Raw genomic sequence first — 9149 nt, 5'->3', positions numbered from 1 at the left:
AAAAATCTCAAAGAGAAAAAGCTCGTTTACTCGTCATTACGTAGCATCCACGTATACGCCACCAGTATGTAACATCCACGCTTGCGCCGTCCTCAAGTACGACTGTGAGTTTCCCACGGGCCTTGAGCTCTAGCATGTCACGTGAGATTACTTCACCCATTCGCTGTTACGTAATATGCAACTCTCTATTAAGTAACAAACACCTCATTTTGAAGAAAACACTCCACATTATGTAATAAACAGGTGTGCTATATTTTTGCATAACAAACAGGTGGACTATAATATTGAACAAGACCCAGGTATGCGAAATAGCATCTTGAGGATCTAGCAGCTCCAATAGTATACGCCTACCTGACCGCTTAAAGAAATTGGGCCACCACTACTATGGAGTAGTCTCACTCATGTTTGTAACAGCTCTTTTTTATGAGTAAGTCCTGTATTCTAAAAATCATCTGTGGGATTGACTCTTTCAGATATTTTCTGGATTGGTATTTGACTAATTTCCAGAAAGCATCTTCCACTTGACTCTACTATTGTTTTTGAAATATCGGAGAGTTTGTCTAAAAAAAAAAACAAAAAAAAAAACTCAACAAACTATCAAAGGCAGCGCTACAGCGCTGCCTAAGTAAAGACCAATGTGGGCACAGTGTATTATTATTATTATTGTATATTGTATATTGTTATTGTATTGTTATTGTTTTGTTTTTTAAACCAGGGCACTTAGTATAGAAGGAGTTTCCTTAGAAACTTCGAAAACAGTTCATTCGATTGGAAATGTGTCCTTTTTAATAGTCAATAGTGATTGGAGGGCAAACAACCCCCTCCCGTGCCTATTAATTTTTCCAAACACATCCAATAAAAATTTTGAGTAAGCCCTGTTGTCCAGCATAGTTGGAAGGTCTGAAATTATATCTCTGAGGATTATTCCCCCCCCCCCCCACAGCCGTTAGGGCAAGGATTGTAAGTTATGCCCTAGGGGTATATAGGGTTTTTATAGAAAGTTTGGTCATATAAACTTCGGAGGGGGCTCATTGGATGGGTAATCAGAAGTTGTACTGGCATTTTGAAGAGTCAAAGTGACTGGAGGGCTGAAACCATTACCCCCTGCCACGTCAAATTTTTTCTGGAAGCATCTGATAAAAAAATTTAGATGGCCATTTGCCGTCATAGAAACTATGAAAAGGGCTCATTCGATTGGAAATTGAAAGGACTTGTACCGTTTTCAACAGTCAAAAGCCATTGGAGAGCATCCCCCCCCTCTCATGGCTATCATGTCTCAAAAACAAATCCAATCAAAATTTTGAGATAGCCACATTGTTCAGCGTAGTTGAAAGGTCTGAAAATTGTGCCCCCCCCCCAGAGCATATAATGTCCTTATGGAAAGGGCGGACGAATAAGCTTTGGGGGGGGGGGCTCAATGGATTAGAAATCATAAGTTTTAGTGCTCAACACATCGTATTTTCCCCAAATATATCGGATAGAAATTTTGAGATAGCCATTTTTTTCAAAAATATTCAAAAGTTCATATAACAAGGCCTTTGGGGTTGACAAAAGTTATGACCCACTGGCATATAACGTTTTTATGAGGGGTGGTCGTGTGAACTTTAGAAGAGGCTTATTTTATTGGAAATGTGCAGTTCTAGTTCCCTTTGAAGAATCACAGTGATGGAGAGCAGCTAGCCCCCCAGCCTTCCCTGACATCCCGTTTTGATTGAAATTGAGGTCATTTTTAATGGGAGTTGAAAGTTTTGGTGTCTTTTTAAGAGTCAAACGTGAATGAAGGGCAATCACCCCCTCCCCCCAAGCCTATCATTCCCCAAAACACATCTGATCAAAATTTTAAGAGAACTATTTTGTACAGCATTGTTGAAAGGCCCAGTAATTAGGGGATGTCAACCTCTCCACAGTCATCAGGGCAAGGGCTGTAAGTTAGGCAATTCGTTCATTGTTTAGACATAATATTTGGTATTGAAAAAGGATAACCAACTCTGTATGCAAACAATGGGCAAAGTTTATAACTTGCAGGCCTTCCCCCGGGGAAACTGGGGGGTTAAGTCATCCTTAAAGACATAGTTATTAGATTTTCGACTATGCTGAACAAAATAGTTATCTCAAAATATTGATCCGGTGATTTGCGAAAAATGAGCGTGGGAGGGACCTAGTTGCCCTCCAGCTTTTTCACTTAAGAAGGGCACTAGAACTTCTAATTTCCATTCGAATGAACTCTCTCGTGGTATTTTAGGACCACTGGGTCGATACGATCACCCCTGAAAAAAAAAATACATCCGTGATCTCTCTTCTAGCGAAAAAATTGCAACAGTAGTTCTCTATATAGTTCTCTATACCTCTACAGTAGGGTTCTCTAATACACTGAATCTGATGTGTGATTTTCATTAAATTCTATTAATTTTAGGGAGCGATGGGTAAGCCTTAATGGCTTACCCGTAATGGGTAATGGGTAGCCTTAATGGGTAAGCCGGGTCGCTCCCAACTTACATTTCGTTACCACGAACTGTTTGAAACAAAAATCATTTAATTCAAAATGACAAGTTTCTTGTCGTGTTTGCAGCCCTGTGCTACCATGATGACAAACAGGTGCCAGTTATCATGCCAAGAAATGCAAATAAATAGTTTATTCCTGTGTTATGGTTAGAAATCACTATTTTAAAACCAAATGACGTAATTGAAGGTTTTTTAATTTTTTAACACCCCTCCCCTCTCCCCTCACAAAATAGCGTCCTGAAAAAGCTATAGTGGCAAACTTTTCATATTTGGAATAAACTTCATTTTCCGTATCGGACGGTAACTATTCAATTTATTTCGTAATTTGTTTCGGGTCAAGCCACTTTTTCCGAACCGTTTGCTGGATTATAACAGTGTCCATTTGATATATATTATCTACACATAAAATTGTTAATTATACGAAACAAATAAATATTTGACACAATTCTCGCTGTAAAATATTTTGTGTTTTATATTTTCAACTAACAAGTTAACATTTTTGATTTTTATCATCATAGCTTTTTTCTAATTTACACCCTCAGGAAAAGTAAATAAACTGGTCCCATGGAAAGCTTATAAATACAAAAATAATCACCTTAAAATTATTTTAACTTCTGGTTCCTCATTAGTTTTTTAGCATAAGCTGTAAAGCGGAAAACATAGATTCCGGCCACTAAATAAAAAGTTTGCCCCATAAAGATCTCAAAAATCCTCATTTTAGATGGGAGATCCCTAGAATGGAAACACTGGCTGGGTGGGTTGTTCAGAATTGGAATTTAGACCTCTGTATAACGAAACGCCTCTCATACTTCAATAGTCATAACTTAGATGAAACTTGCAGCTCAAGGACAAAGAAGCTTCGAATTTGAAACCATAGGGCGGGTATGGCTGACATGTAATAAAAGACAACCTGCGTAATATAACGTTTACGACTAGAGGCTTCTGAAACAGGTAACTTGCACCTGTTACATACTACTTTAATCTGGCTTGTTTTACTTCGTGATTTAATAATTGTTATAGCGACGGTGAACCCGACAATTTGTTCATAATAGTTATGATGAAAAAACACTTGTCATTTATATTCGTGAGCTTCATGTTTTGAAAATTTCTTTCACTTTTGATAGCCATATTACTTCCTGACAAACGTTTCTCTAGAAACTATTTCTGATGACATAAATTGCTAAACTGCAAATTGACTGTATTTCAGTTTATTCTTACTATATATTAAATAATAAAAAAAAAAAAATAGTTTTTTTTAACTGAAAGTAAGGAGCGAAATTAAAACTTAAAACGAACATAAATTACTCCGTATATGAAATGAGTTGTCCCCTCCGCAATCCCTTGCTCTTTACGCAAAGGCTTTTAATTGTTTTAAAAAGTAGAATTATGGCAAAGAGTCAAACTTTAGCGTAAAGAGCGAGGGATTGCGGAGGGGACAACCCATTTCATATACGGATATATGATATCCCCATTTCATATAATTTTTATTGTTTATTTAAGTGGAATATGTGGCATCTTTAATCTATCCATTAAATTCAGAATTGTATGAAGAGCTGGTTTAGCCTGCCAACCAGTCCAGTGGGAAAGGCAGGCAAGTCTATCAGCCCCAACCCCAGGGGTGCAATTGGGGACCCTCCAGGTACAGTCTTTTTATTTTGTGCTTGATGCCTATATCTCTGCTATATCTTTAAATCATGGGTGATACTTCAAAAAAGAGCTATAGACCTAACACCAAAGAGATGAGATCAGACTGCTCCATACAGTTTAGTGGTACTGAATCCATTAATGATCAAATTGCATTGCTCACCTCTCACTTAAACACCCTAAAGAATAAGCAGAAGCTGAATGATCAAACGCTCAAAACTACAATGGCAGAAGTTGTCAGTCAAGCACTGTCTACTGAAGTTGGTCCATTGGTTGAGGCCTCTGTTAAAAAACTTACCCCTAGTCATGAACCTGCTACTTTTGATGCCAACAGTATAGAAATAATCAAACAAGAGGTATACTCTAGCCTGAAAATGGATTTTGATGTGCTTGTTGAAAAATCACTCAAACAATATGATATGAGGATGACAAAGCTTGAATCCTCCCTGAAATTGCTTGACTCAGGTCTGTCAAAGCTGCAAAATTCTCTGAAACCAATTCAATCCAATGTTGATCGTCTGAGTGATCAGTTTGACCAAATGAAACTCTCAAATCAGCTGGTTCTATTTGGTTTAAAAGAAGACCCTTATCCAGAAGCTTCTGAAAGCAGATTCCTTGGATTTTGCAGTACTAGATTTCCTGGTATTCCTGTGACCCAGAATGATATAGTTTCTGCTAGAAGGATTGGTAAGCAAGGCTCAGGTTTGAAACCTCGTCCATTTGTTGTGGAATTTTGCAGTTCTAGAATGCAGCAGCTCATTCTTAGAGAAAAGAAATGCTTGCAAGGTAGTGGTGTCTTTATTTCTGAGTCACTCACAAAGTCTAGACTTCAGCTACTTAATTATACTAAATCAAAGCTTGGGAAGAGGTCTACATGGTCTAGTGGAGGAGAAATACTCACAAAGCTTTCTGATGGTAAAGTGATTACTGTCAAAGAGGCATCTCAAGTTGATACTCTCTATCAGTTAATTACAGCTCATCCAAGTCCATCAAAGCCCCTCCCAGGACTGAAATAAATCATTTCTCTTTTTTTAGCTCTGTTTTGTAAATTTATTTATGATTTAATAGTTTTTCTTATGTTTGCATAATGTTGTTTATTATTTTTATTCCCTTTGAACCTAGTAGTTTATTATTGTCTTTGTTCTTGCAGTTGTTTTCTCTATTGTTGCCTATATGTCTTACCTTTCAATCCACCCTCTCTTACTTCAGCCTGCTTGTATGGATATTGTGTTCATTTGTAAAGTTGTTGTATACATTTGTCATGTCTAGTATATATGGGTGATTTCTCCTTTCTTTTGAATTCATCTATTCTTAATTCAGTTATATTTGATCAACCAAGTAGTGCTGGTAGACAAGAGGCACACACTTTTGACCCTCTCCTTGAATCTATGGTTAGTTCTAGCTGCAATTATCACACCACCATTGATTATTGTGATAACATTTTGCCCTCACTCTCTTCAAATAGTTGCTTTAATGTATTTTGTTTGAATGTGCGTGGAATAAGAGATAAGTGGGACAGTCTTAAATCGTATTTGTGGTCTAATAATTCTTGCCCTTTTGATGTCATAGGCTTGACAGAAACATGGTTATCTGATAATGATAATTTTACAGCTTGTGATATGGATGGTTATATGGCTATTCATGTCCCTAGAATGGTAACAAAGTGTTCTGGGGGTATTTCTTTGTTTATAAAATCTAATATTGAATTTTGTAGAAGATCTGACCTTGAATCCTTGTTTACATCAGTGGTGTCTAATAGTAGGACAGTTTATTCTCTTGTCATTGATCTGAAAAGCCAGTTTGCATGTGATACTGTTTGTTTGTTTTATAAGCCCCCTCCTTTTCCAACACATCTGTTCTGTGATTTGCTTGATCAGCTTTCTGGTGTGGGGACTTTCTCTAAAAAACGAATTTGTGTTTTGGGAGACTTTAATTGCAATATGTTAAATGATGGATCAAATGATGAATGTGACCATCTTTTTGATGTATTTTCTTCTTCAGGGCTACTTCCTTCAATTTTTTTTCCTTCTCGTGTTGACCCTTCAAGAAATTCTGCCACTTTAATAGATAATATTTTCACTTCTCATTCTCCTAATCTGAAGTTCTCTTCTGGTCTTGTTTTCACTGATCTTTCTGATCACTTTCCTATTTATCTATCACTATCTGTGCCTAAAACTGAGATTACAGTGGATGAGAAAGGTAAATCTTCTTTCAGAACTTTTACAGATAAGGAAATTTCTAATTTAATATATGGTCTTCAGAGTAATGATTGGTCTAGTGTTCTTGAAGCTAATGATGCTGATTGTGCAACTAGATTATTTTTGTGTCGTATGGGGACTCTGTTGGATAAGCATTTTCCTCTTAGAAATAAGCCAAGGAATTTTACACCCAAATGCCCATGGATGTCTAGAGGTCTGATCAATGCAACCCATATGAAAGCGTCTTTGTTCAAGGCTGCATGTAAAAGTAAGACACAGGATGATCTTTTGAAGTATAAACATTACAAAAATGTGCTCACTTCTTCAGTTCGTGTAGCAAAAAAGCTGTATTTTTCGCGTCGAATTAATGAATGCAAGGGGAATTTGCGCAAGGTTTGGACTGTAATTAATGAAGCTCTCTCTCGCAAGAAACACAAACATTCCTCTCCATGTTTTTATAGAAATGCTGATGGTTCTGTTGTAGACAAAAAATCCTCAGCGAGTGCCTTCAATTCGTATTTCACCACACTTCCTTCAGTTCTAATTCCACCCCCGAGTAGAGTAAGTTGTTTTCCCTTGGCAGAGAAGTCTTTTTTCCTTTCCCCATGTAGTACTACTGAGATTTCTAGTATTATTTCCCAACTTCCTAGCAGTCGTTCAGTTGATAGTTTTGGTTTGAGTAATAATGTCCTTAAAAAAATTAGTCAGTTTGTTTCTCATCCGATTTCACACATAACTAACCTCTCTCTTTCTTCTGGTATTTTCCCTCATTCATTTAAAGTTGCTACTGTTCTACCTTTGCATAAAAAAGGTGATTCGTCTCTAATTTCAAACTACAGACCTATTTCTCTTCTTCCCGTCATCTCAAAGGTTGTTGAAAAAGTAGTGTATCGTCGACTCTCTTCATTTGTATTTAGTACTAATTCGACTGATGGAAATTCTCTCATCACTAACCATCAGTATGGTTTTCGTCCCTCATTCTCTACCTTACATGCACTTACTGATGCTACAGAGTTTGTGCGTGTTAATCTGGACAAGGGCTTGTGTGTTTTGGGTCTATTTCTTGACTTTTCAAAGGCCTTTGATATGGTTGACCACAATGTTCTTCTTTCTAAACTATCCTTATTTGGTGTGCATGGAGTCCCACTAGATTGGTTTAGGTCCTACCTCTCAGATAGATCTCAGTATGTTTTGGTTAACCGTACTTCTTCCACTACTTTGCCTGTATTGAAAGGTGTCCCACAAGGCTCTGTGCTTGGACCACTTTTGTTTCTAATCTACATTAATGATCTTGTTGATGGTATTCATCCCCATATTCACCCTGTTCTTTTTGCTGATGACAGTAATTTTTTCATTGCTGCGGTGGACCTGCCATCTGCCACTTCTATAGCTCAAGGTCTTCTTGATAAAGTAAAGGATTGGTGCTGGTCAAATGGTATGGCTCTTAACAGCCGAAAGAGTGCCATTGTCAACTTTAGGACCCCTTACCGCATGAGAGACGTACGGGAGCCAATCACCCTGACTTTTGGGAATGATATTATACCACAAGCTACTATGGTGAAACTTCTTGGTGTGTATCTTGACTGTTTTCTTTCTTTTAAACCGCATATAACTCACACCCGTTCCTTAATACTCCGCCAGTCTTCAATGTTGCACCGGATTAATTCATTTCTTCCTCCTGATATTATGGTTTCTCTTTATCATGCTTTTATTCTTCCTTACCTTTCTTATTGCTGCTCTGTCTGGGGTAATACTAATAAATCTCTTCTCTGCTCACTTCAAAGAGCCCAAAATAGGGCAGTGAAGGCTACTTTTCTTCTCCCTCGGCTTTACCCTTCCTCTGATCTTTATAATGATACTGGAATAGCTCCGCTGGATCATATTATAGGTAAAAATACTCTTTATTTAGCGCATTCTGCTTTTCTAGGTACTCTTCCACCGACCCTGCAGCAGTTTTTCTCAAGGACAGGCTCAGGTAGGTACTTTTCTTCTTTGCGTAATTCTTCTCGACGATTTATTTTACCAAAACGATCCTCTACAGCAGCTCAGAGGTCTCCTGTATATCAGTCAATTCTATTATGGAACTCCATCCCTTTGGATGTCCCTCTTTTTCTTTCTGCAAATGCATTATTTCGTCGGGTCTTTTCCAGTTTAATAATTTTTGTCTCTCTTTTAATTCTATCCCAATTTGTATGTCACTTCTCTTCTTTTAAAATCTTGTCTTGTTCCAGTGTTGTTTTTTTTTTGTATTTTGTATATTTTATAAGTGTTTTTTTTTTGTTTTTTTTTTTGTTCTCTGTGGCCCATTACAAGCATAGCTTCTTGGGCCTATTAATTGATTTACTTTTGTAATAGTTTTCTTTAGTATTAATAAATTGATTGATTGATTGATTGATTGATTGTATATTAATTCTTTTTTTGGCTAAATGGCTTTCTCTTAGTTTTGATCAGACGATTTTGAGAAATAAGGGTGGGGAAGGAGGCCTATTTGCCCTCAAATCTTTTTGTTACTTAAAAAGGCAACTAGAACTTTTAATTTTTAACGAACGTTTTTATTTGTAAAAAATATACGTAACTTAAGAGTTAACTTACGTAAATAACTTTTACATTCTTATATTTTTATTATATATACGAGGGGGTTTGTACCCTCGTTAATACCTCGCTCTTAACACTAAATCGTAAGTTCTGTCCCAATTCTTTAAGAATGACCACTGAATCAGAAAGGTCGTAGAATAAATAGCTGAAATTACTAAAAATACTTTAGCATAAAGAGCGAGGCATTTATCTCCTCCTAAATACCTCGCT

This window comes from Artemia franciscana, chromosome 20 (assembly GCF_032884065.1).
Source record: "Artemia franciscana chromosome 20, ASM3288406v1, whole genome shotgun sequence".
Lineage (NCBI taxonomy): Eukaryota > Metazoa > Arthropoda > Branchiopoda > Anostraca > Artemiidae > Artemia > Artemia franciscana.
Note: the sequence above shows the minus strand (reverse complement) of the source record.